Source organism: Clavelina lepadiformis, chromosome 4 (genome assembly GCF_947623445.1).
Source record: "Clavelina lepadiformis chromosome 4, kaClaLepa1.1, whole genome shotgun sequence".
In the NCBI taxonomy this organism is placed as follows: domain Eukaryota; kingdom Metazoa; phylum Chordata; class Ascidiacea; order Aplousobranchia; family Clavelinidae; genus Clavelina; species Clavelina lepadiformis.
In genome coordinates, this window is record NC_135243.1 from 14,903,106 (window position 1) to 14,923,436 (window position 20,331).

The 20,331-nt window shown below is 39.3% G+C and overlaps 22 non-coding genes and 55 pseudogenes across 22 annotated transcripts; all 77 read right to left on the reverse strand.

Annotated features, from left to right (window-relative positions):
• Positions 1-82: 82 nt before the first annotated feature.
• Positions 83-201, reverse strand: LOC143456149 (5S ribosomal RNA; annotated as a pseudogene).
• Positions 202-530: 329 nt separating this feature from the next.
• LOC143456312 (5S ribosomal RNA) lies at positions 531-649 on the reverse strand (annotated as a pseudogene).
• A 110-nt stretch (positions 650-759) lies between these two features.
• Positions 760-878, reverse strand: LOC143456684 (5S ribosomal RNA; annotated as a pseudogene).
• Positions 879-988: 110 nt separating this feature from the next.
• On the reverse strand, positions 989-1,107 carry LOC143455514 (5S ribosomal RNA; annotated as a pseudogene).
• Positions 1,108-1,217: 110 nt separating this feature from the next.
• Positions 1,218-1,336, reverse strand: LOC143454238 (5S ribosomal RNA). Its single transcript, XR_013115873.1, has one exon. It is a non-coding gene; the product is annotated as a 5S ribosomal RNA (ribosomal RNA).
• Positions 1,337-1,446: 110 nt separating this feature from the next.
• LOC143456389 (5S ribosomal RNA) lies at positions 1,447-1,565 on the reverse strand (annotated as a pseudogene).
• A 110-nt stretch (positions 1,566-1,675) lies between these two features.
• On the reverse strand, positions 1,676-1,794 carry LOC143454588 (5S ribosomal RNA). The gene has a single exon (XR_013116203.1). It is a non-coding gene; the product is annotated as a 5S ribosomal RNA (ribosomal RNA).
• Positions 1,795-1,904: 110 nt separating this feature from the next.
• LOC143456907 (5S ribosomal RNA) lies at positions 1,905-2,023 on the reverse strand (annotated as a pseudogene).
• Positions 2,024-2,133: 110 nt separating this feature from the next.
• LOC143456853 (5S ribosomal RNA) lies at positions 2,134-2,252 on the reverse strand (annotated as a pseudogene).
• A 110-nt stretch (positions 2,253-2,362) lies between these two features.
• On the reverse strand, positions 2,363-2,471 carry LOC143457424 (5S ribosomal RNA; annotated as a pseudogene).
• A 110-nt stretch (positions 2,472-2,581) lies between these two features.
• Positions 2,582-2,700, reverse strand: LOC143455673 (5S ribosomal RNA; annotated as a pseudogene).
• A 110-nt stretch (positions 2,701-2,810) lies between these two features.
• Positions 2,811-2,929, reverse strand: LOC143454395 (5S ribosomal RNA). Its single transcript, XR_013116020.1, has one exon. It is a non-coding gene; the product is annotated as a 5S ribosomal RNA (ribosomal RNA).
• A 329-nt stretch (positions 2,930-3,258) lies between these two features.
• LOC143456908 (5S ribosomal RNA) lies at positions 3,259-3,377 on the reverse strand (annotated as a pseudogene).
• A 329-nt stretch (positions 3,378-3,706) lies between these two features.
• LOC143456073 (5S ribosomal RNA) lies at positions 3,707-3,825 on the reverse strand (annotated as a pseudogene).
• Positions 3,826-3,935: 110 nt separating this feature from the next.
• LOC143456005 (5S ribosomal RNA) lies at positions 3,936-4,054 on the reverse strand (annotated as a pseudogene).
• Positions 4,055-4,164: 110 nt separating this feature from the next.
• On the reverse strand, positions 4,165-4,273 carry LOC143457428 (5S ribosomal RNA; annotated as a pseudogene).
• Positions 4,274-4,383: 110 nt separating this feature from the next.
• LOC143454122 (5S ribosomal RNA) lies at positions 4,384-4,502 on the reverse strand. Its single transcript, XR_013115762.1, has one exon. It is a non-coding gene; the product is annotated as a 5S ribosomal RNA (ribosomal RNA).
• A 110-nt stretch (positions 4,503-4,612) lies between these two features.
• Positions 4,613-4,731, reverse strand: LOC143455419 (5S ribosomal RNA; annotated as a pseudogene).
• Positions 4,732-4,842: 111 nt separating this feature from the next.
• LOC143453578 (5S ribosomal RNA) lies at positions 4,843-4,961 on the reverse strand. The gene has a single exon (XR_013115239.1). It is a non-coding gene; the product is annotated as a 5S ribosomal RNA (ribosomal RNA).
• Positions 4,962-5,071: 110 nt separating this feature from the next.
• On the reverse strand, positions 5,072-5,190 carry LOC143455133 (5S ribosomal RNA). Its single transcript, XR_013116725.1, has one exon. It is a non-coding gene; the product is annotated as a 5S ribosomal RNA (ribosomal RNA).
• Positions 5,191-5,300: 110 nt separating this feature from the next.
• LOC143455859 (5S ribosomal RNA) lies at positions 5,301-5,419 on the reverse strand (annotated as a pseudogene).
• Positions 5,420-5,748: 329 nt separating this feature from the next.
• LOC143455024 (5S ribosomal RNA) lies at positions 5,749-5,867 on the reverse strand. Its single transcript, XR_013116623.1, has one exon. It is a non-coding gene; the product is annotated as a 5S ribosomal RNA (ribosomal RNA).
• Positions 5,868-5,977: 110 nt separating this feature from the next.
• LOC143457152 (5S ribosomal RNA) lies at positions 5,978-6,086 on the reverse strand (annotated as a pseudogene).
• A 110-nt stretch (positions 6,087-6,196) lies between these two features.
• On the reverse strand, positions 6,197-6,315 carry LOC143456703 (5S ribosomal RNA; annotated as a pseudogene).
• A 110-nt stretch (positions 6,316-6,425) lies between these two features.
• On the reverse strand, positions 6,426-6,544 carry LOC143455446 (5S ribosomal RNA; annotated as a pseudogene).
• Positions 6,545-6,873: 329 nt separating this feature from the next.
• Positions 6,874-6,992, reverse strand: LOC143457403 (5S ribosomal RNA; annotated as a pseudogene).
• Positions 6,993-7,321: 329 nt separating this feature from the next.
• Positions 7,322-7,440, reverse strand: LOC143456618 (5S ribosomal RNA; annotated as a pseudogene).
• A 110-nt stretch (positions 7,441-7,550) lies between these two features.
• LOC143455204 (5S ribosomal RNA) lies at positions 7,551-7,669 on the reverse strand. The gene has a single exon (XR_013116792.1). It is a non-coding gene; the product is annotated as a 5S ribosomal RNA (ribosomal RNA).
• Positions 7,670-7,779: 110 nt separating this feature from the next.
• LOC143457305 (5S ribosomal RNA) lies at positions 7,780-7,888 on the reverse strand (annotated as a pseudogene).
• Positions 7,889-7,998: 110 nt separating this feature from the next.
• On the reverse strand, positions 7,999-8,117 carry LOC143456243 (5S ribosomal RNA; annotated as a pseudogene).
• Positions 8,118-8,227: 110 nt separating this feature from the next.
• Positions 8,228-8,346, reverse strand: LOC143456497 (5S ribosomal RNA; annotated as a pseudogene).
• A 110-nt stretch (positions 8,347-8,456) lies between these two features.
• Positions 8,457-8,575, reverse strand: LOC143454858 (5S ribosomal RNA). The gene has a single exon (XR_013116463.1). It is a non-coding gene; the product is annotated as a 5S ribosomal RNA (ribosomal RNA).
• A 110-nt stretch (positions 8,576-8,685) lies between these two features.
• Positions 8,686-8,804, reverse strand: LOC143454811 (5S ribosomal RNA). Its single transcript, XR_013116418.1, has one exon. It is a non-coding gene; the product is annotated as a 5S ribosomal RNA (ribosomal RNA).
• A 329-nt stretch (positions 8,805-9,133) lies between these two features.
• LOC143457346 (5S ribosomal RNA) lies at positions 9,134-9,242 on the reverse strand (annotated as a pseudogene).
• Positions 9,243-9,352: 110 nt separating this feature from the next.
• Positions 9,353-9,471, reverse strand: LOC143456206 (5S ribosomal RNA; annotated as a pseudogene).
• A 110-nt stretch (positions 9,472-9,581) lies between these two features.
• On the reverse strand, positions 9,582-9,690 carry LOC143457409 (5S ribosomal RNA; annotated as a pseudogene).
• Positions 9,691-9,800: 110 nt separating this feature from the next.
• On the reverse strand, positions 9,801-9,919 carry LOC143456909 (5S ribosomal RNA; annotated as a pseudogene).
• Positions 9,920-10,029: 110 nt separating this feature from the next.
• Positions 10,030-10,148, reverse strand: LOC143456620 (5S ribosomal RNA; annotated as a pseudogene).
• Positions 10,149-10,258: 110 nt separating this feature from the next.
• LOC143455205 (5S ribosomal RNA) lies at positions 10,259-10,377 on the reverse strand. The gene has a single exon (XR_013116793.1). It is a non-coding gene; the product is annotated as a 5S ribosomal RNA (ribosomal RNA).
• Positions 10,378-10,487: 110 nt separating this feature from the next.
• LOC143457306 (5S ribosomal RNA) lies at positions 10,488-10,596 on the reverse strand (annotated as a pseudogene).
• Positions 10,597-10,706: 110 nt separating this feature from the next.
• Positions 10,707-10,825, reverse strand: LOC143456244 (5S ribosomal RNA; annotated as a pseudogene).
• Positions 10,826-10,935: 110 nt separating this feature from the next.
• LOC143456498 (5S ribosomal RNA) lies at positions 10,936-11,054 on the reverse strand (annotated as a pseudogene).
• Positions 11,055-11,164: 110 nt separating this feature from the next.
• Positions 11,165-11,283, reverse strand: LOC143454859 (5S ribosomal RNA). Its single transcript, XR_013116464.1, has one exon. It is a non-coding gene; the product is annotated as a 5S ribosomal RNA (ribosomal RNA).
• A 110-nt stretch (positions 11,284-11,393) lies between these two features.
• LOC143454813 (5S ribosomal RNA) lies at positions 11,394-11,512 on the reverse strand. The gene has a single exon (XR_013116419.1). It is a non-coding gene; the product is annotated as a 5S ribosomal RNA (ribosomal RNA).
• Positions 11,513-11,841: 329 nt separating this feature from the next.
• LOC143457347 (5S ribosomal RNA) lies at positions 11,842-11,950 on the reverse strand (annotated as a pseudogene).
• Positions 11,951-12,060: 110 nt separating this feature from the next.
• On the reverse strand, positions 12,061-12,179 carry LOC143456207 (5S ribosomal RNA; annotated as a pseudogene).
• Positions 12,180-12,289: 110 nt separating this feature from the next.
• On the reverse strand, positions 12,290-12,398 carry LOC143457410 (5S ribosomal RNA; annotated as a pseudogene).
• Positions 12,399-12,508: 110 nt separating this feature from the next.
• LOC143456910 (5S ribosomal RNA) lies at positions 12,509-12,627 on the reverse strand (annotated as a pseudogene).
• A 329-nt stretch (positions 12,628-12,956) lies between these two features.
• LOC143456035 (5S ribosomal RNA) lies at positions 12,957-13,075 on the reverse strand (annotated as a pseudogene).
• Positions 13,076-13,185: 110 nt separating this feature from the next.
• Positions 13,186-13,304, reverse strand: LOC143455207 (5S ribosomal RNA). Its single transcript, XR_013116795.1, has one exon. It is a non-coding gene; the product is annotated as a 5S ribosomal RNA (ribosomal RNA).
• A 110-nt stretch (positions 13,305-13,414) lies between these two features.
• On the reverse strand, positions 13,415-13,523 carry LOC143457381 (5S ribosomal RNA; annotated as a pseudogene).
• A 110-nt stretch (positions 13,524-13,633) lies between these two features.
• On the reverse strand, positions 13,634-13,752 carry LOC143456245 (5S ribosomal RNA; annotated as a pseudogene).
• Positions 13,753-13,862: 110 nt separating this feature from the next.
• On the reverse strand, positions 13,863-13,981 carry LOC143455562 (5S ribosomal RNA; annotated as a pseudogene).
• Positions 13,982-14,091: 110 nt separating this feature from the next.
• LOC143455537 (5S ribosomal RNA) lies at positions 14,092-14,210 on the reverse strand (annotated as a pseudogene).
• A 110-nt stretch (positions 14,211-14,320) lies between these two features.
• On the reverse strand, positions 14,321-14,439 carry LOC143455479 (5S ribosomal RNA; annotated as a pseudogene).
• Positions 14,440-14,768: 329 nt separating this feature from the next.
• On the reverse strand, positions 14,769-14,877 carry LOC143457348 (5S ribosomal RNA; annotated as a pseudogene).
• Positions 14,878-14,987: 110 nt separating this feature from the next.
• Positions 14,988-15,106, reverse strand: LOC143454768 (5S ribosomal RNA). The gene has a single exon (XR_013116377.1). It is a non-coding gene; the product is annotated as a 5S ribosomal RNA (ribosomal RNA).
• Positions 15,107-15,216: 110 nt separating this feature from the next.
• On the reverse strand, positions 15,217-15,335 carry LOC143453612 (5S ribosomal RNA). The gene has a single exon (XR_013115272.1). It is a non-coding gene; the product is annotated as a 5S ribosomal RNA (ribosomal RNA).
• Positions 15,336-15,445: 110 nt separating this feature from the next.
• LOC143454814 (5S ribosomal RNA) lies at positions 15,446-15,564 on the reverse strand. Its single transcript, XR_013116420.1, has one exon. It is a non-coding gene; the product is annotated as a 5S ribosomal RNA (ribosomal RNA).
• A 329-nt stretch (positions 15,565-15,893) lies between these two features.
• On the reverse strand, positions 15,894-16,002 carry LOC143457349 (5S ribosomal RNA; annotated as a pseudogene).
• Positions 16,003-16,112: 110 nt separating this feature from the next.
• Positions 16,113-16,231, reverse strand: LOC143455042 (5S ribosomal RNA). The gene has a single exon (XR_013116640.1). It is a non-coding gene; the product is annotated as a 5S ribosomal RNA (ribosomal RNA).
• Positions 16,232-16,341: 110 nt separating this feature from the next.
• LOC143453629 (5S ribosomal RNA) lies at positions 16,342-16,460 on the reverse strand. Its single transcript, XR_013115290.1, has one exon. It is a non-coding gene; the product is annotated as a 5S ribosomal RNA (ribosomal RNA).
• Positions 16,461-16,570: 110 nt separating this feature from the next.
• Positions 16,571-16,689, reverse strand: LOC143455330 (5S ribosomal RNA). Its single transcript, XR_013116912.1, has one exon. It is a non-coding gene; the product is annotated as a 5S ribosomal RNA (ribosomal RNA).
• A 110-nt stretch (positions 16,690-16,799) lies between these two features.
• On the reverse strand, positions 16,800-16,918 carry LOC143456329 (5S ribosomal RNA; annotated as a pseudogene).
• A 110-nt stretch (positions 16,919-17,028) lies between these two features.
• Positions 17,029-17,137, reverse strand: LOC143457412 (5S ribosomal RNA; annotated as a pseudogene).
• Positions 17,138-17,247: 110 nt separating this feature from the next.
• LOC143455442 (5S ribosomal RNA) lies at positions 17,248-17,366 on the reverse strand (annotated as a pseudogene).
• Positions 17,367-17,477: 111 nt separating this feature from the next.
• On the reverse strand, positions 17,478-17,596 carry LOC143455604 (5S ribosomal RNA; annotated as a pseudogene).
• Positions 17,597-17,706: 110 nt separating this feature from the next.
• On the reverse strand, positions 17,707-17,825 carry LOC143454986 (5S ribosomal RNA). Its single transcript, XR_013116586.1, has one exon. It is a non-coding gene; the product is annotated as a 5S ribosomal RNA (ribosomal RNA).
• A 111-nt stretch (positions 17,826-17,936) lies between these two features.
• LOC143456744 (5S ribosomal RNA) lies at positions 17,937-18,055 on the reverse strand (annotated as a pseudogene).
• A 110-nt stretch (positions 18,056-18,165) lies between these two features.
• Positions 18,166-18,284, reverse strand: LOC143455350 (5S ribosomal RNA). The gene has a single exon (XR_013116931.1). It is a non-coding gene; the product is annotated as a 5S ribosomal RNA (ribosomal RNA).
• Positions 18,285-18,614: 330 nt separating this feature from the next.
• Positions 18,615-18,733, reverse strand: LOC143455443 (5S ribosomal RNA; annotated as a pseudogene).
• Positions 18,734-18,843: 110 nt separating this feature from the next.
• On the reverse strand, positions 18,844-18,952 carry LOC143457227 (5S ribosomal RNA; annotated as a pseudogene).
• Positions 18,953-19,062: 110 nt separating this feature from the next.
• On the reverse strand, positions 19,063-19,181 carry LOC143456042 (5S ribosomal RNA; annotated as a pseudogene).
• Positions 19,182-19,291: 110 nt separating this feature from the next.
• On the reverse strand, positions 19,292-19,410 carry LOC143455472 (5S ribosomal RNA; annotated as a pseudogene).
• Positions 19,411-19,520: 110 nt separating this feature from the next.
• Positions 19,521-19,639, reverse strand: LOC143456837 (5S ribosomal RNA; annotated as a pseudogene).
• A 110-nt stretch (positions 19,640-19,749) lies between these two features.
• LOC143456146 (5S ribosomal RNA) lies at positions 19,750-19,868 on the reverse strand (annotated as a pseudogene).
• A 110-nt stretch (positions 19,869-19,978) lies between these two features.
• Positions 19,979-20,097, reverse strand: LOC143455633 (5S ribosomal RNA; annotated as a pseudogene).
• Between the last annotated feature and the right edge of the window lie 234 nt (positions 20,098-20,331).

Here is a 20,331-nt window from a genome sequence, read left to right on the forward strand (position 1 = left end):
TATTTCTAATTCGATTGCATAGGAAATTCAAAATCACAAACAGTTGCTATATATTTATTTGAAATATACAGCATGACTAAATTGCTTATAACAGCCGGTATTCCCAGGCGGTCACCCATCCAAGTACTAACAGGGCCCGAGGTTGCTTAACTTCCGAGATCGAACGAGATCGGGTCTACTCAACCTGGTATGGTCGTAGGCGATTTGAAATGAAAGAAAATGGCCTTTTCAATTCTAATTCGATTGCATAGGAAATTCAAAAAAGCAAAAAGTTGTTATAAATTTGATTGAAAGATACAGCATGTCTAAAATTCTTACAACACCCGGTATTACCACGCAATCACCCATCCAAGTATTAACCGGGCCCGAGGTTGCTTAACTTCCGAGATCGGGTCTACTCCACCTGGTATGGTCGTAGGCGTTTCAAAATGAAAGAAAATAACTTTTTTAATTCTAATTCGATTGCATAGGAAATTCAAAATCACAAACAGTTGCTATATATTTATTTGAAATATACAGCATGACTAAATTGCTTATAACAGCCGGTATTCCCAGGCGGTCACCCATCCAAGTACTTACAGGGCCCGAGGTTGCTTAACTTCCGAGATCGAACGAGATCGGGTCTACTCAACCCGGTATGGTCGTAGGCGATTTGAAATGAAAGAAAATGGCCTTTTCAATTCTAATTCGATTGCATAGGAAATTCAAAAAAGCAAAAAGTTGCTATAAGTTTGATTGAAATATACAGCATGTCTAAAATTCTTACAACACCCGGTATTACCACGCAATCACCCATCCAAGTACTAACCGGGCCCGAGGTTGCTTAACTTCCGAGATCGAACGAGATCAGGTCTACTCAACCTGGTATGGTCGTAGGCGATTTGAAATGAAAGAAAATGGCCTTTTCAATTCTAATTCGATTGCATAGGAAATTCAAAATCACAAACAGTTGCTATTAATTTAATTGAAATATACAGCATGACTAAAATGCTTACAACACCCGGTATTCCCAGGCAGTCACCCATCCAACTACTAACCGGGCCCGAGATTGCTTAACTTCCGAGATCGAACGAGATCAGGTCTGCTCAACCTGGTATGGTCGTAGGCGATTTCAAAAGAAAGAAAATGGCATTTTCAATTCTACTTCGATTGCATAGGAAATTCAAAAAAGCAAATAGTTGCTAAAAATTTAATTGAAATAAACAGCATGACTAAAATGCTTACAGCACCTGGTATTCCCAGGCGGTCACCCATCCAAGTACTAACCGGGCCCGAGGTTGCTTAACTTCCGAGATCGAACGAGATCGGGTCTACTCAACCTGGTATGGTCGTAGGTGATTTCAAAAGAAAGAGAATGGCATTTTCAATTCTAATTCGATTGCATAGGAAATTCAAAAACGCAAATAGTTGCTAAAAATTTAATTGAATTATACAGCATGACAAAAATGCTTACAACACCCGGTATTCCCAGGCGGTCACCCATCCAAGTACTAACCGGGTCCGAGGGTACTTAACTTCCGAGATTGAACGAGATCGGGTCTACTCAACCTGGTATGGTCGTAGGTGATTTCAAATGAAAGAAAATGGCTTTTTCAATTCTAATTCGATTGCATAGGAAATTCAAAAAAGTAAACAGATGATATAAATTTAATTGAAGTATACAGCATGACTAAAATGCTTACAACACACGGTATTCCCAGGCGGTCACCCATCCAAGTACTAACCGGGTCCGAGGTTGCTTAAGTTCCGAGATCGAACGAGATCGGGTCTACTCAACCCGGTATAGTCGTAGGCAATTTCGAAAGCAAGAAAATGGTATTTTCAATTCTAATTCGATTGCATAAGAAATACAAAAACGCAAACAGTTGCTATAAAAATAATTGAAATATACAGCATGACTAAAATGTTTACAACATCCGGTATTCCCAGGCGGTCAACCATCCAAGTACTAACCGAGCCCGAGGTTGCTTAACTTCCGAGATCGAACGAGATCAGGTCTGCTCAACCTGGTGTGGTCGTAGGAGATTTCAAAAGAAATAAAATGGCATTTTCAATTCTAATTCAATTGCATAGGAAATTCAAAAAAGCAAATAGTTGCTAAAAATTTAATTGAAATATACAGCATGACTAAACTGCTTATAACACACGGTATTCCCAGGCGGTCACCCATCCAAGTTATAACCGGGCCCGAGGTTGCTTAACTTCCGAGATCGAACGAGATCGGGTCTACTCAACCCGGTATGGTCGTAGGCGATTTGAAATAAAAGAAAATGGCCTTTTCAATTCTAATTCGATTGCACAGGAAATTCAAAAAAGCAAAAAGTTGTTATAAATTTGATTGAAAGATACAGCATGTCTAAAATGCTTACAACACCCGGTATTACCACGCAATCACCCATCCAAGTATTAACCGGGCCCGAGGTTGCTTAACTTCCGAGATCGGGTCTACTCAACCTGGTATGGTTGTAGGCGATTTCAAAAGAAAGAAATAAGCTTTATGAATTCTAATTCGATTGCATAGGAAATTCAAAAAAGCAAATAGTTGCTAAAAATTGAATTGAAATATACAGCATGACTAAAATGCTTACAACACCCGGTATTCCCAGGCGGTCACCCATCCAAGTACTAACAGGGCCCGAGGTTGCTTAACTTCCAAGATCGAACGAGACCGGGTCTACTCAACCTGGTATGGTCGTAGGCGATTTGAAATGAAAGAAAATGGCCTTTTCAATTCTAATTCGATTGCATAGGAAATTCAAAATCACAAACAGTTGCTATTAATTTAACTGAAATATACAGCATGACTAAAATGCTTACAACACCCGGTATTCCCAGGCGGTCACCCATCCAAGTACTAACAGGGCCCGAGGTTGCTTAACTTCCGAGATCGAACGAGATCGGGTCCACTCAACCTGGTATGGTCGTAGGCGATTTGGAATGAAAGAAAATGGCCTTTTCAATTCTAATTCGATTGAATAGAAAATTCAAAAAAGCAAAAAGTTGTTATAAATTTGATTGAAAGATACAGCATGTCTAAAATTCTTACAACACCCGGTATTACCACGCAATCACCCATCCAAGTATTAACCGGGCCCGAGGTTGCTTAACTTCCGAGATCGGGTCTACTCAACCTGGTATGGTCGTAGGCGTTTCAAAATGAAAGAAAATGACTTTTTTAATTCTAATTCGATTGCATAGGAAATTCAAAATCACAAACAGTTGCTATATATTTATTTGAAATATACAGCATGACTAAATTGCTTATAACAGCCGGTATTCCCAGGCGGTCACCCATCCAAGTTATAACCGGGCCCGAGGTTGCTTAACTTCCGAGATCGAACGAGATCGGGTCTACTCAACCCGGTATGGTCGTAGGCGATTTGAAATAAAAGAAAATGGCCTTTTCAATTCTAATTCGATTGCACAGGAAATTCAAAAAAGCAAAAAGTTGTTATAAATTTGATTGAAAGATACAGCATGTCTAAAATTCTTACAACACCCGGTATTACCACGCAATCACCCATCCAAGTATTAACCGGGCCCGAGGTTGCTTAACTTCCGAGATCGGGTCTACTCAACCTGATATGGTTGTAGGCGATTTCAAAAGAAAGAAATAAGCTTTATGAATTCTAATTCGATTGCATAGGAAATTCAAAAAAGCAAATAGTTGCTAAAAATTGAATTGAAATATACAGCATGACTAAAATGCTTACAACACCCGGTATTCCCAGGCGGTCACCCATCCAAGTACTAACAGGGCCCGAGGTTGCTTAACTTCCAAGATCGAACGAGATCGGGTCTACTCAACCTGGTATGGTCGTGGACGATTTCAAATTAAGAAAAATGGTCCTTCCAATTCTACCTCGATTGCATAGGAAATTCAAAAAAGCAAATAGTTGCTATAAATTTGATTGAAATATACAGCATAAATAAAATGCTTACAACACCCGGTATTCCCAGGCGGACACCCATCCAAGTACTAACCGAGCCCGAGGTTGCTTAACTTCCGAGATCGAACGTTATCGGGTCTACTCAACCTGGTATGGTCGTAGACGATTTCAAATGAAGAAAAATGGTCTTTCCAATTCTAATTCGATTGCATAGGAATTTCAAAACAGCAAATAGTTGCTATAAATTTAATTGAAATATACAGCATGACTAAAATGCTTACAGCACCCGTTATTCCCAGGCGGTCACCCATGCAAGTACTAACCGAACCCGAGGTTGCTTAACTTCCGAAATCGGGTCTACTCAACCTGGTATGGTCGTAGGCGATTTCAAAAGAAAGAAAATGGCTTTTTTAATTATAATTCGTTTGCATAAGAAATTCAAAAAAGAAAACAGTTGCTATATATTTAATTGAAATATACAGCATGACTAAATTGCTTACAACACCCGGTATTCCCAGGCGGTCACACATCCAAGTACTAACCGGGCCCGAGGTTGCTTAAATTCCGAGATCGAACGAGATCGGGTCTACTCAACCTGGTATGGTCGTAGGCGATTTGAAATGAAAGAAAATGGCCTTTTCAATTATAATTCGATTGCATAGGAAATTCAAAATCACAAACAGTTGCTATTAATTTAATTGAAATATACAGCATGACTAAAATGCTTACAACACCCGGTATTCCCAGGCGGTCACCCATCCAAGTACTAACAGGGCCCGAGGTTGCTTAACTTCCGAGATCGAACGAGATCGGGTCTACTCGACCTGGTATGGTCGTAGACGATTTCAAATGAAAGAAAATGGTCTTTCCAATTCTAATTCGATTGCATAGGAAATTCAAAAAAAGCAAATAGTTTCTATAAATTTGATTGAAATATACAGCATGACTAAAATGCTTACAACACCCGTTATTCCCAGGCGGTCACCCATCCAAGTACTAACCGGGCCCGAGGTTGCTTAACTTCCGAGATCGAACGAGATCGGGTTTACTCAACCTGGTATGGTCGTAGGCGATTTCAAATGAAAGAAAATAGCTTTTTCAATTCTAATTCGATTGCATAGGAAATTCAAAAAAGTAAAGAGATGTTATAAATTTAAATCATAAATACAGCATGACTAAAATGCTTACAACACCCGTTATTCCCAGGCGGTCACCCATCCAAGTACTAACCGGGCCCGAGGTTGCTTAACTTCCGAGAACGAAAGAGATCGGGTCTACTCAACCCGGTATGGTTGTAGGCAATTTCAAAAGAAAGAAAATGGCCTTTTCAATTATAATTCGATTGCATAAGAAATACAAAAACGCAAACAGTTGCTATAAAAATAATTGAAATATACAGCATGACTAAAATGCTTACAACATCCGGTATTCCCAGGCGGTCACCCATCCAAGTACTAACCGGGCCCGAGGTTGCTTAACTTCCGAGATCGAACGAGATCAGGTCTGCTCAACCTGGTGTGGTCGTAGGAGATTTCAAAAGAAATAAAATGGCATTTTCAATTCTAATTCGATTGCATAGGAAATTCAAAAAAGCAAATAGTAGCTAAAAATTTAATTGAAATATACAGCATGACTAAATTGCTTATAATACACGGTATTCCCATGCGGTCACCCATCCAAGTACTAACCGGGCTCGAGGTTGCTTAACTTCCGAGATCGTGTCTACTCAACCTGGTATGGTCGTAGACGATTTCAAATGATGAAAAATGGTCTTTCGAATTCTAATTCGATTGCATAGGAAATTCAAAAAAGCAAATAGATGCTATAAATTTGATTGAAATATACAGCATGAATAAAATGCTTACAACACCCGGTATTCCCAGGCGGACACCCATCCAAGTACTAACCGGGCCCGAGGTTGCTTAACTTCCGAGATCGAACGAGATCGTGTCTACTCAACCTGGTATGGTCGTAGACGATTTCAAATGAAAAAAAATGGTCTTTCCAATTTTAATTCGATTGCATAGGAAAGTCAAAAAAGCAAATAGTTGCTATAAATTTAATTGAAATATACAGCATGACTAAAATGCTTACAGCACCTGTTATTCCCAGGCGGTCACCCATGCCAGTACTAACCGGGCCCGAGGTTGCTTAACTTCCGAAATCGGGTCTACTCAACCTGGTATGGTCGTAGGCGATTTCAAAAGAAAGAAAATGGCTTTTTTAATTATAATTCGTTTGCATAAGAAATTCAAAAAAGAAAACAGTTGCTATATATTTAATTGAAATATACAGCATGACTAAATTGCTTACAACACCCGGTATTCCCAGGCGGTCACACATCCAAGTACTAACAGGGCCCGAGGTTGCTTAACTTCCGAGATCGAACGAGATCGGGTCTACTCAACCTTGTATGGTCGTAGACGATTTGAAATGAAAGAAAATGGCCTTTTCAATTCTAATTCGATTGCATAGGAAATTCAAAATCACAAACAGTTGCTATTAATTTAATTGAAATATACAGCATGACTAAAATGCTTACAACACCCGGTATTCCCAGGCGGTCACCCAACCAAGTACTAACAGGGCCCGAGGTTGCTTAACTTCCGAGATCGAACGAGATCGGGTCTACTCAAACTGGTATGGTCGTAGGCGATTTGAAATGAAAGAAAATGGCCTTTTCAATTCTAATTCGATTGCATAGAAAATTCAAAAAAGCAAAAAGTTGTTATTAATTTGATTGAAATATACAGCATGTCTAAAATGCTTACAACACCCGGTATTACCACGCAATCACCCATCCAAGTATTAACCGGGCCCGAGGTTGCTTAACATCCGAGATCGGGTCTACTCAACCTGGTATGGTCGTAGGCGTTTCAAAATGAAAGAAAATGACTTTTTTAATTCTAATTCGATTGCATAGGAAATTCAAAATCACAAACAGTTGCTATATATTTATTTGAAATATACAGCATGACTAAATTGATTATAACAGCCGGTATTCCCAGGCGGTCACCCATCCAAGTTATAACCGGGCCCGAGGTTGCTTAACTTCCGAGATGGAACGAGATCGGGTCTACTCAACCCGGTATGGTCGTAGGCGATTTGAAATGAAAGAAAATGGCCTTTTCAATTCTAATTCGATTGCATAGGAAATTCAAAAAAGCAAAAAGTTGTTATAAATTTGATTGAAAGATACAGCAGGTCTAAAATTCTTACAACACCCGGTATTACCACGCAATCACCCATCCATGTATTAACCGGGCCCGAGGTTGCTTAACTTCCGAGTTCGGGTCTACTCAACCTGGTATCGTAGTAGGCGATTGGAAAAGAAAGAAAATGGCTTTATGAATTCTAATTCGATTGCATAGGAAATTCAAAAAAGCAAATAGTTGCTAAAAATTTAATTGAAATATACAGCATGACTAAAATGCTTACAACACCCGGTATTCCCAGGCGGTCACCCATCCAAGTACTAACAGGGCCCGAGGTTGCTTAACTTCCAAGATCGAACGAGATCGGTTCTACTCAAACTGGTATGGTCGTAGACGATTTTAAATGAAGAAAAATGGTCTTTCCAATTATAATTCGATTGCATAGGAAATTCAAAAAAACAAATAGTTGCTATAAATTTAATTGAAATATACAGCATAAATAAAATGCTTACAACACCCGGTATTCCCAGGCGGACACCCATCCAAGTACTAACCGGGCCCGAGGTTGCTTAACTTCCGAGATCGAACGAGATTGGGTCTACTCAACCTGGTATGGTCGTAGACGATTTCAAATGAAGAAAAATGGTCTTTCCAATTCTAATTCGATTGCATAGGAAATTCAAAAAAGCAAATAGTTGCTATAAATTTAATTGAAATATACAGCATGACTAAAATGCTTACAGCACCCGTTATTCCCAGGCGGTCACCCATGCAAGTACTAACCGGGCCCGAAGTTGCTTAACTTCCGAAATCGGGTCTACTCAACCTGGTATGGTCGTAGGCGATTTCAAAAGAAAGAAAATGGCTTTTGCAATTATAATTCGTTTGCATAAGAAATTTAAAAAAGAAAACAGTTGCTATATATTTAATTGAAATATACAGCATGATTAAATTGCTTACAACACCCGGTATTCCCAGGCGGTCACACATCCAAGTACTAACAGGGCCCGAGGTTGCTTAACTTCCGAGATCGAACGAGATCGGGTCTACTCAAACCGGTATGGTTGTAGGCAATTTCAAAAGAAAGAAAATGGCATTTTCAATTATAATTCGATTGCATAGGAAATACAAAAACGCAAAAAGTTGCTATAAAAATAATTGAAATATACAGCATGACTAAATTGCTTACAACACCCGGTATTCCCAGGCAGTCACCCATCCAACTACTAACCGGGCCCGACATTGCTTAACTTCCGAGATCGAACGAGATCAGGTCTGCTCAACCCGGTATGGTCGTAGGCGATTTAAAAAGAAAGAAAATAACATTTTCAATTCTAATTCGATTGCATAGGAAATTCAAAAAAGCAAATAGTTGCTAAAAATTTAATTGAAATATACAGCATGACTAAAATGCTTACAGCACCTGGTATTCCCAGGCGGTCACCCATCCAAGTACTAACAGGGCCCGAGGTTGCTTAACTTCCGAGATCGAACGAGATCGGGTCTACTCAACCTGGTATGGTCGTAGGCGATTTCAAAAGAAAGAAAATGGCATTTTCAATTCTAATTCGATTGCATAGGAAATTCAAAAACGCAAATAGTTTCTAAAAATTTAATTGAAATATACAGCATGACTAAAATGCTTACAACACCCGGTATTCCCAGGCGGTCACCCATCCAAGTACTAACCGGGCCCGAGGTTGCTTAACTTCCGAGATCGAACGAGATCGTGTCTACTCAACCTGATATGGTCGTAGGCGATTGGAAATGAAAGAAAATGGCATTTTCAATTCTAATTCGATTGCATTGGAAATTCAAAAAAGCAAAAAGTTGTTATAAATTTGATTGAAAGATACAGCATGACTAAAATGCTTACAACACCCGGTATTACCCCGCAATCACCCATCCAAGTATTAACCGGGCCCGAGGCTGCTTAACTTCCGAGATCGGGTCTACTTAACCTGGTATAGTCGTAGGCGTTTTAAAATGAAAGAAAATGGCATTTTTAATTCTAAGTTGATTGCATAGGAAATTCAAAATCACAAACAGTTGCTATTAATTTAATTGAAATATACAGCATGATTAAATTGCTTATAACACCCGGTATTCCCAGGCGGTCAACCATCCAAGTTATAACCGGGCCCGAGGTTGCTTAACTTCCGAGATCGGGTATACTCAACCTGGTATGGTCGTAGGCGATTTCAAAAGAAAGAAAAGGGCATTTTCAATTATAATTCGATTGCATAGGAAATTAATAAACGCAAACAGTTGCTAGACATTTGATTGAAAGATACAGCATGACTAAAATGCTTACAACACCCGTTATTCTCAGGCGGTCAACCATCCAAGTACTAACCGGGCCCGAGGTTGCTTAACTTCCGAGATCGAACAAGATCAGGTCTGCTCAACCTGGTATAGTCGTAGGCGATTTCAAAAAAAAGAAAATGGCCTTTTCAATTCTAATTCGATTGCATAGAAAATTCAAAAAAGCAAAAAGTTGCTATAAATTTAATTGAAATATACAGCATGTCTAAAATGCTTACAACACCCGGTATTACCACGCAATCACCCATCCAAGTATTAACCGGGCCCGAGGTTGCTTAACTTCCGAGATCGGGTCTACTCAACCTGGTATGGTCGTAGGCGTTTCAAAATGAAAGAAAATGACTTTTTTAATTCTAATTCGATTGCATAGGAAATTCAAAATCACAAACAGTTGCTATATATTTATTTGAAATATACAGCATGACTAAATTGCTTATAACAGCCGGTATTCCCAGGCGGTCACCCATCCAAGTTATAACCGGGCCCGAGGTTGCTTAACTTCCGAGATCGAACGAGATCGGGTCTACTCAACCCGGTATGGTCGTAGGCGATTTGAAATGAAAGAAAATGGCCTTTTCAATTCTAATTCGATTGCATAGGAAATTCAAAAAAGCAAAAAGTTGCTATAAAAATAATTGAAATATACAGCATGACTAAATTGCTTACAACACCCGGTATTCCCAGGCGGTCACCCATCCAAGTACTAACAGGGCCCGAGGTTGCTTAACTTCCAAGATCGAACGAGATCGGTTCTACTCAAACTGGTATGGTCGTAGACGATTTTAAATGAAGAAAAATGGTCTTTCCAATTATAATTCGATTGCATAGGAAATTCAAAAAAACAAATAGTTGCTATAAATTTAATTGAAATATACAGCATAAATAAAATGCTTACAACACCCGGTATTCCCAGGCGGACACCCATCCAAGTACTAACCGGGCCCGAGGTTGCTTAACTTCCGAGATCGAACGAGATTGGGTCTACTCAACCTGGTATGGTCGTAGACGATTTCAAATGAAGAAAAATGGTCTTTCCAATTCTAATTCGATTGCATAGGAAATTCAAAAAAGCAAATAGTTGCTATAAATTTAATTGAAATATACAGCATGACTAAAATGCTTACAGCACCCGTTATTCCCAGGCGGTCACCCATGCAAGTACTAACCGGGCCCGAAGTTGCTTAACTTCCGAAATCGGGTCTACTCAACCTGGTATGGTCGTAGGCGATTTCAAAAGAAAGAAAATGGCTTTTGCAATTATAATTCGTTTGCATAAGAAATTTAAAAAAGAAAACAGTTGCTATATATTTAATTGAAATATACAGCATGATTAAATTGCTTACAACACCCGGTATTCCCAGGCGGTCACACATCCAAGTACTAACAGGGCCCGAGGTTGCTTAACTTCCGAGATCGAACGAGATCGGGTCTACTCAAACCGGTATGGTTGTAGGCAATTTCAAAAGAAAGAAAATGGCATTTTCAATTATAATTCGATTGCATAGGAAATACAAAAACGCAAAAAGTTGCTATAAAAATAATTGAAATATACAGCATGACTAAATTGCTTACAACACCCGGTATTCCCAGGCAGTCACCCATCCAACTACTAACCGGGCCCGACATTGCTTAACTTCCGAGATCGAACGAGATCAGGTCTGCTCAACCCGGTATGGTCGTAGGCGATTTAAAAAGAAAGAAAATAACATTTTCAATTCTAATTCGATTGCATAGGAAATTCAAAAAAGCAAATAGTTGCTAAAAATTTAATTGAAATATACAGCATGACTAAAATGCTTACAGCACCTGGTATTCCCAGGCGGTCACCCATCCAAGTACTAACAGGGCCCGAGGTTGCTTAACTTCCGAGATCGAACGAGATCGGGTCTACTCAACCTGGTATGGTCGTAGGCGATTTCAAAAGAAAGAAAATGGCATTTTCAATTCTAATTCGATTGCATAGGAAATTCAAAAACGCAAATAGTTTCTAAAAATTTAATTGAAATATACAGCATGACTAAAATGCTTACAACACCCGGTATTCCCAGGCGGTCACCCATCCAAGTACTAACCGGGCCCGAGGTTGCTTAACTTCCGAGATCGAACGAGATCGTGTCTACTCAACCTGATATGGTCGTAGGCGATTGGAAATGAAAGAAAATGGCATTTTCAATTCTAATTCGATTGCATTGGAAATTCAAAAAAGCAAAAAGTTGTTATAAATTTGATTGAAAGATACAGCATGACTAAAATGCTTACAACACCCGGTATTACCCCGCAATCACCCATCCAAGTATTAACCGGGCCCGAGGCTGCTTAACTTCCGAGATCGGGTCTACTTAACCTGGTATAGTCGTAGGCGTTTTAAAATGAAAGAAAATGGCATTTTTAATTCTAAGTTGATTGCATAGGAAATTCAAAATCACAAACAGTTGCTATTAATTTAATTGAAATATACAGCATGATTAAATTGCTTATAACACCCGGTATTCCCAGGCGGTCAACCATCCAAGTTATAACCGGGCCCGAGGTTGCTTAACTTCCGAGATCGGGTATACTCAACCTGGTATGGTCGTAGGCGATTTCAAAAGAAAGAAAAGGGCATTTTCAATTATAATTCGATTGCATAGGAAATTAATAAACGCAAACAGTTGCTAGACATTTGATTGAAAGATACAGCATGACTAAAATGCTTACAACACCCGTTATTCTCAGGCGGTCAACCATCCAAGTACTAACCGGGCCCGAGGTTGCTTAACTTCCGAGATCGAACAAGATCAGGTCTGCTCAACCTGGTATAGTCGTAGGCGATTTCAAAAAAAAGAAAATGGCCTTTTCAATTCTAATTCGATTGCATAGAAAATTCAAAAAAGCAAAAAGTTGTTATTAATTTGATTGAAATATACAGCATGTCTAAAATGCTTACAACACCCGGTATTACCACGCAATCACCCATCCAAGTATTAACCGGGCCCGAGGTTGCTTAACTTCCGAGATCGGGTCTACTCAACCTGGTATGGTCGTAGGCGTTTCAAAATGAAAGAAAATGACTTTTTTAATTCTAATTCGATTGCATAGGAAATTCAAAATCACAAACAGTTGCTATATATTTATTTGAAATATACAGCATGACTAAATTGCTTATAACAGCCGGTATTCCCAGGCGGTCACCCATCCAAGTTATAACCGGGCCCGAGGTTGCTTAACTTCCGAGATCGAACGAGATCGGGTCTACTCAACCCGGTATGGTCGTAGGCGATTTGAAATGAAAGAAAATGGCCTTTTCAATTCTAATTCGATTGCATAGGAAATTCAAAAAAGCAAAAAGTTGTTATAAATTTGATTGAAAGATACAGCAGGTCTAAAATTCTTACAACACCCGGTATTACCACGCAATCACCCATCCATGTATTAACCGGGCCCGAGGTTGCTTAACTTCCGAGTTCGGGTCTACTCAACCTGGTATCGTAGTAGGCGATTGGAAAAGAAAGAAAATGGCTTTATGAATTCTAATTCGATTGCATAGGAAATTCAAAAAAACAAATAGTTGCTAAAAATTGAATTGAAATATACAGCATGTCTAAAATGCTTACAACACCCGGTATTCCCAGGCGGTCACCCATCCAAGTACTAACAGGGCCCGAGGTTGCTTAACTTCCAAGATCGAACGAGATCGGGTCTACTCAAACTGGTATGGTCGTAGACGATTTTAAATGAAGAAAAATGGTCTTTCCAATTCTAATTCGATTGCATAGGAAATTCAAAAAAACAAATAGTTGCTATAAATTTAATTGAAATATACAGCATAAATAAAATGCTTACAACACCCGGTATTCCCAGGCGGACACCCATCCAAGTACTAACCGGGCCCGAGGTTGCTTAACTTCCGAGATCGAACGAGATTGGGTCTACTCAACCTGGTATGGTCGTAGACGATTTCAAGTGAAAAAAAATGGTCTTTCCAATTCTAATTCGATTGCATAGGAAATTCAAAAAAGCAAAAAGTTGCTATAAATTTAATTGAAATATACAGCATGACTAAAATGCTTACAGCACTCGTTATTCCCAGGCGGTCACCCATGCAAGTACTAACCGGGCCCGAGGTTGCTTAACTTCCGAAATCGGGTCTACTCAACCTGGTATGGTCGTAGGCGATTTCAAAAGAAAGAAAATGGCTTTTTTAATTATAGTTCGTTTGCATAAGAAATTCAAAAAAGAAAACAGTTGCTATATATTTAATTGAAATATACAGCATGATTAAATTGCTTACAACACCCGGTATTCCCAGGCGGTCACACATCCAAGTACTAACAGGGCCCGAGGTTGCTTAACTTCCGAGATCGAACGAGATCGGGTCTACTCAAACCGGTATGGTTGTAGGCAATTTCAAAAGAAAGAAAATGGCATTTTCAATTATAATTCGATTGCATAGGAAATACAAAAACGCAAAAAGTTGCTATAAAAATAATTGAAATATACAGCATGACTAAATTGCTTACAACACCCGGTATTCCCAGGCAGTCACCCATCCAACTACTAACCGGGCCCGAGATTGCTTAACTTCCGAGATCGAACGAGATCAGGTCTGCTCAACCCGGTATGGTCGTAGGCGATTTAAAAAGAAAAAAAATGGCATTTTCAATTCTAATTCGATTGCATAGGAAATTCAAAAAAGCAAATAGTTGCTAAAAATTTAATTGAAATATACAGCATGACTAAAATGCTTACAGCACCTGGTATTCCCAGGCGGTCACCCATCCAAGTACTAACAGGGCCCGAGGTTGCTTAACTTCCGAGATCGAACGAGATCGGGTCTACTTAACCTGGTATGGTCGTAGGCGATTTCAAAAGAAAGAAAATGGCATTTTCAATTCTAATTCGATTGCATAGGAAATTCAAAAAAACAAATAGTTGCTAAAAATTTAATTGAAATATACAGCATGACTAAAATGCTTACAACACCCGGTATTCCCAGGCGGTCACCCATCCAAGTACTAACCGGGCCCGAGTTTGCTTAACTTCCGAGATCGAACGAGATCGTGTCTACTCAACCTGATATGGTCGTAGGCGATTGGAAATGAAAGAAAATGGCATTTTCAATTCTAATTCGATTGCATTGGAAATTCAAAAAAGCAAAAAGTTGTTATAAATTTGATTGAAAGATACAGCATGACTAAAATGCTTACAACACCCGGTATTACCACGCAATCACCCATCCAAGTATTAACCGGGCCCGAGGCTGCTTAACTTCCGAGATCGGGTCTACTTAACCTGGTATAGTCGTAGGCGTTTTAAAAAGAAAGAAAATGGCTTTTTTAATTCTAAGTTGATTGCATAGGAAATTCAAAATCACAAACAGTTGCTATTAATTTAATTGAAATATACAGCATGATTAAATTGCTTATAACACCCGGTATTCCCAGGCGGTCAACCATCCAAGTTATAACCGGGCCCGAGGTTGCTTAACTTCCGAGATCGGGTATACTCAACCTGGTATGGTCGTAGGCGATTTCAAAAGAAAGAAAAGGGCATTTTCAATTATAATTCGATTGCATAGGAAATTAATAAACGCAAACAGTTGCTAGACATTTGATTGAAAGATACAGCATGACTAAAATGCTTACAACACCCGGTATTCTCAGGCGGTCAACCATCCAAGTACTAACCGGGCCCGAGGTTGCTTAACTTCCGAGATCGAACGAGATCAGGTCTGCTCAACCCGGTATGGTCGTAGGCGATTTAAAAAGAAAGAAAATGGCATTTTCAATTCTAATTCGATTGCATAGGAAATTCAAAAAAGCAAATAGTTGCTAAAAATTTAATTGAAATATACATCATGACTAAAATGCTTACAGCACCTGGTATTCCCAGGCGGTCACCCATCCAAGTACTAACCGGGCCCGAGGTTGCTTAACTTCCGAGATCGAACGAGATCGGGTCTACTCAACCTGGTATGGTCGTAGGCGATTTCAAAAGAAAGAAAATGGCATTTTCAATTCTAATTCGATTGCATAGGAAATTCAAAAACGCAAATAGTTGCTAAAAATTTAATTGAAATATACAGCATGACTAAAATGCTTACAACACCCGGTATTCCCAGGCGGTCACCCATCCAAGTACTAACCGGGCCCGAGGTTGCTTAACTTCCGAGATCGAACGAGATCGTGTCTACTCAACCTGATATGGTCGTAGGCGATTGGAAATGAAAGAAAATGGCCTTTTCAATTCTAATTCGATTGCATTGGAAATTCAAAAAAGCAAAAAGTTGTTATAAATTTGATTGAAAGATACAGCATGACTAAAATGCTTACAACACCCGGTATTACCACGCAATCACCCATCCAAGTATTAACCGGGCCCGAGGCTGCTTAACTTCCGAGATCGGGTCTACTTAACCTGGTATAGTCGTAGGCGTTTTAAAATGAAAGAAAATGGCTTTTTTAATTCTAAGTTGATTGCATAGGAAATTCAAAATCACAAACAGTTGCTATTAATTTAATTGAAATATACAGCATGATTAAATTGCTTATAACACCCGGTATTCCCAGGCGGTCAACCATCCAAGTTATAACCGGGCCCGAGGTTGCTTAACTTCCGAGATCGGGTATACTCAACCTGGTATGGTCGTAGGCGATTTCAAAAGAAAGAAAAGGGCATTTTCAATTATAATTCGATTGCATAGGAAATTAATAAACGCAAACAGTTGCTAGACATTTGATTGAAAGATACAGCATGACTAAAATGCTTACAACACCCGGTATTCTCAGGCGGTCAACCATCCAAGTACTAACCGGGCCCGAGGTTGCTTAACTTCCGAGATCGAACGAGATCAGGTCTGCTCAACCTGGTATAGTCGTAGGCGATTTCAAAAGAAAGAAAATGGCATTTTCAATTCTAAATCGATTGCATAGGAAAATCAAAAAAGCAAACCGTTGCTAAAAATTTAATTGAAATATACAGCATGACTAAAATGCTTACAGCACCTGGTATTCCCAGGCGGTCACCCATCCAAGTACTAACCGGGCCCGAGGTTGCTTAACTTCCGAGATCGAACGAGATCGGGTCTACTCAACCCGGTATGGTCGTAGGCAATTTCAAAAGAAAGAAAATGGCATTTTCAATTATAATTCGATTGCATAAGAAATACAAAAACGCAAACAGTTGCTATATATTTAATTGAAATATACAGCATGACTAAAATGCTTACAACACCCGGTATTCCCAGGCGGTCAACCATCCAAGTACTAACCGGGCCCGAGGTTGCTTAACTTCCGAGATCGAACGAGATCAGGTCTTCTCAACCTGGTGTGGTCGTAGGAGATTTCAAAAAAAATAAAATGGTCTTTTCAATTCTAATTCGATTGCATAGGAAATTCAAAAAAGCAAATAGTTGCTAAAAATTTAATTGAAATATACAGCATGACTAAATTGCTTATAACACACGGTATTCCCAGGCGGTCACCCATCCAAGTACTAACCGGGCCCGAGGTTGCTTAACTTCCGAGATCGAACGAGATCGTGTCTACTCAACCTGATATGGTCGTAGGCGATTGGAAATGAAAGAAAATGGCCTTTTCAATTCTAATTCGATTGCATAGGAAATTCAAAAAAGCAAAAAGTTGTTATAAATTTGATTGAAAGATACAGCATGACTAAAATGCTTACAACACCCGGTATTACCACGCAATCACCCATCCAAGTATTAACCGGGCCCGAGGTTGCTTAACTTCCGAGATCGGGTCTACTCAACCTGGTATGGTCGTAGGCGATTTGAAAAGAAAGAAAATGGCTTTATGAATTCTAATTCGATTGCATAGGAAATTCAAAAAAGCAAATAGTTGCTAAAAATTGAATTGAAATATACAGCATGACTAAAATGCTTACAACACCCGGTATTCCCAGGCGGTCACCCATCCAAGTACTAACAGGGCCCGAGGTTGCTTAACTTCCAAGATCGAACGAGATCGGGTCTACTCAACCTGGTATGGTCGTAGACGATTTCAAATGAAGAAAAACGGTCTTTCCAATTTTAATTCGATTGCATAGGAAATTCAAAAAAAGCAAATAGTTGCTATAAATTTGATTGAAATATACAGCATGACTAAATTGCTTACAACACCCTTTATTCCCAGGCGGTCACCCATCCAAGTATTAACCGGGCCCGAGGTTGCTTAACTTCCGAGATCGAACGAGATCGGGTTTACTCAACCTGGTATGGTCGTAGGCGATTTCAAATGAAAGAAAATAGCTTTTTCAATTCTAATTCGATTGCATAGGAAATTCAAAAAAGTAAACAGTTGCTATAAATTTAATTGAAGTATACAGCATGACTAAAATGCTTACAACACACGGTATTCCCAGGCGGTCACCCATCCAAGTACTAACCGGGCCCGAGGTTGCTTAACTTCCGAGATCGAACGAGATCAGGTCTACTCAACCCGGTATGGTTGTAGGCAATTTCAAAACAAAAGAAAATGGCTTTTTCAATTATAATTCGATTGCATAGGAAATACAAAAACGCAAACAGTTGCTATAAAAATAATTGAAATATACAGCATGACTAAAATGCTTACAACACCCGTTATTCTCAGGCAGTCACCCATCCAACAACTAACCGGGCCCGAGATTGCTTAACTTCCGAGATCGAACGAGATCAGGTCTGCTCAACCCGGTATGGTCGTAGGCGATTTCAAAAGAAAGAAAATGGCATTTTCAATTCTAATTCGATTGCATAGGAAATTCAAAAAGACAAATAGTTGCTAAAAATTTAATTGAAATATACAGCATGACTAAAATGCTTACAGCACCTATTATTCCCTGGCGGTCACCCATCCAAGTACTAACCGGGCCCGAGGTTGCTTAACTTCCGAGATCGAACGAGATCGGGTCTACTCAACCTGGTATGGTCGTAGGCGATTTAAAAAGAAAGAAAATGGCATTTTCAATTCTAATTCGATTGCATAGGAAATTCAAAAACGCAAATAGTTGCTAAAAATTTAATTGAAATATACAGCATGACTAAAATGCTTACAACACCCGGTATTACCACGCAATCACCCATCCAAGTATTAACCGGGCCCGAGGTTGCTTAACTTCCGAGATCGGGTCTACTTAACCTGGTATGGTCGTAGGCGATTTGAAAATGAAAGAAAATGGCTCTTTTAATTCTAAGTTTATTGCATAGGAAATTCAAAATTACAAACAGTTGCTATTAATTTAATTAAAATGTACAGCATGACTAAAATGCTTACAACACCCGGTATTCCCAGGCGGTCACCCATCCAAGTACTAACAGGGCCCGAGGTTGCTTAACTTCCAAGATCGAACGAGATCGGGTCTACTCAACCTGGTATGGTCGTAGACGATTTCAAATGAAGAAAAACCGTCTGTCCAATTCTAATTCGATTGCATAGGAAATTCAAAAAAGCAAATAGTTACTATAAATTTGATTGAAATATACAGCATAAATAAAATGCTTACAACACCCGGTATTCCCAGGCGGTCAACCATCCAAGTTATAACCGGGCCCGAGGTTGCTTAACTTCCGAGATCGGGTATACTCAACCTGGTATGGTCGTAGGCGATTTCAAAAAAAAGAAAAGGGCATTTTCAATTATTAATCGATTGCATAGGAAATTAATAAACGCAAACAGTTGCTAGACATTTAATTGAAAGATACAGCATGACTAAAATGCTTACAACACCCGGTATTCTCAGGCGGTCAACCATCCAAGTACTAACAGGGCCCGAGGTTGCTTAACTTCCGAGATCGAACGAGATCAGGTCTGCTCAACCTGGTATAGTCGTAGGCGATTTCAAAAGAAAGAAAATGGCATTTTCAATTCTAATTCGATTGCATAGGAAATTCAAAAAAGCAAACCGTTGCTAAAAAATTAATTGAAATATACAGCATGACTAAAATGCTTACAACACACAGTATTCCCAGGCGGTCACCCATCCAAGTACTAACCGGGCCCGAGGTTGCTTAACTTCCGAGATCGAACGAGATCGGGTCTACTCAACCTGATATGGTCGTAGGCGATTGGAAATGAAAGAAAATGGCATTTTCAATTCTAATTCGATTGCATAGGAAATTCAAAAAAGCAAACCGTTGCTAAAAAATTAATTGAAATATACATCATGACTAAAATGCTTACAACACCCGGTATTCCCAGGCGGTCACCCATCCAAGTACTAAAAGGGCCCGAGGTTGCTTAACTTCCGAGATGGAACGAGATCGTGTCTACTCAACCTGGTATGGTCGTAGGCAATTTTAAAAAAAAGAAAATGGCATTTTCAATTATAATTCGATTGCATAAGAAATACAAAAACGCAAACAGTTGCTATAAAAATAATTGAAATATACAGCATGACTAAAATGCTTACAACACCCGGTATTCCCAGGCGGTCAACCATCCAAGTACTAACCGGGCCCGAGGTTGCTTAACTTCCGAAATCGAACGAGATCAGGTCTGCTCAACCTGGTGTGGTCGTAGGAGATTTCAAAAGAAATAAAATGGCATTTTCAATTCTAATTCGATTGCATAGGAAATTCAAAAAAGCAAATAGTTGCTAAAAATTTAATTGAAATATACAGCATGACTAAATTGCTTATAACACACGGTATTCCCAGGCGGTCACCCATCCAAGTACTAACCGGGCCCGAGGTTGCTTAACTTCCGAGATCGAACGAGATCGGGTCTACTCAACCTGATATGGTCGTAGGCGATTGGAAATGAAAGAAAATGGCCTTTTCAATTCTAATTCGATTGCATAGGAAATTCAAAAAAGCAAAAAGTTGTTATAAGTTTGATTGAAAGATACAGCATGACTAAAATGCTTACAACACCCGGTATTACCACGCAATCACCCATCCAAGTATTAACCGGGCCCGAGGTTGCTTAACTTCCGAGATCGGGTCTACTTAACCTGGTATGGTCGTAGGCGTTTTAAAATGAAAG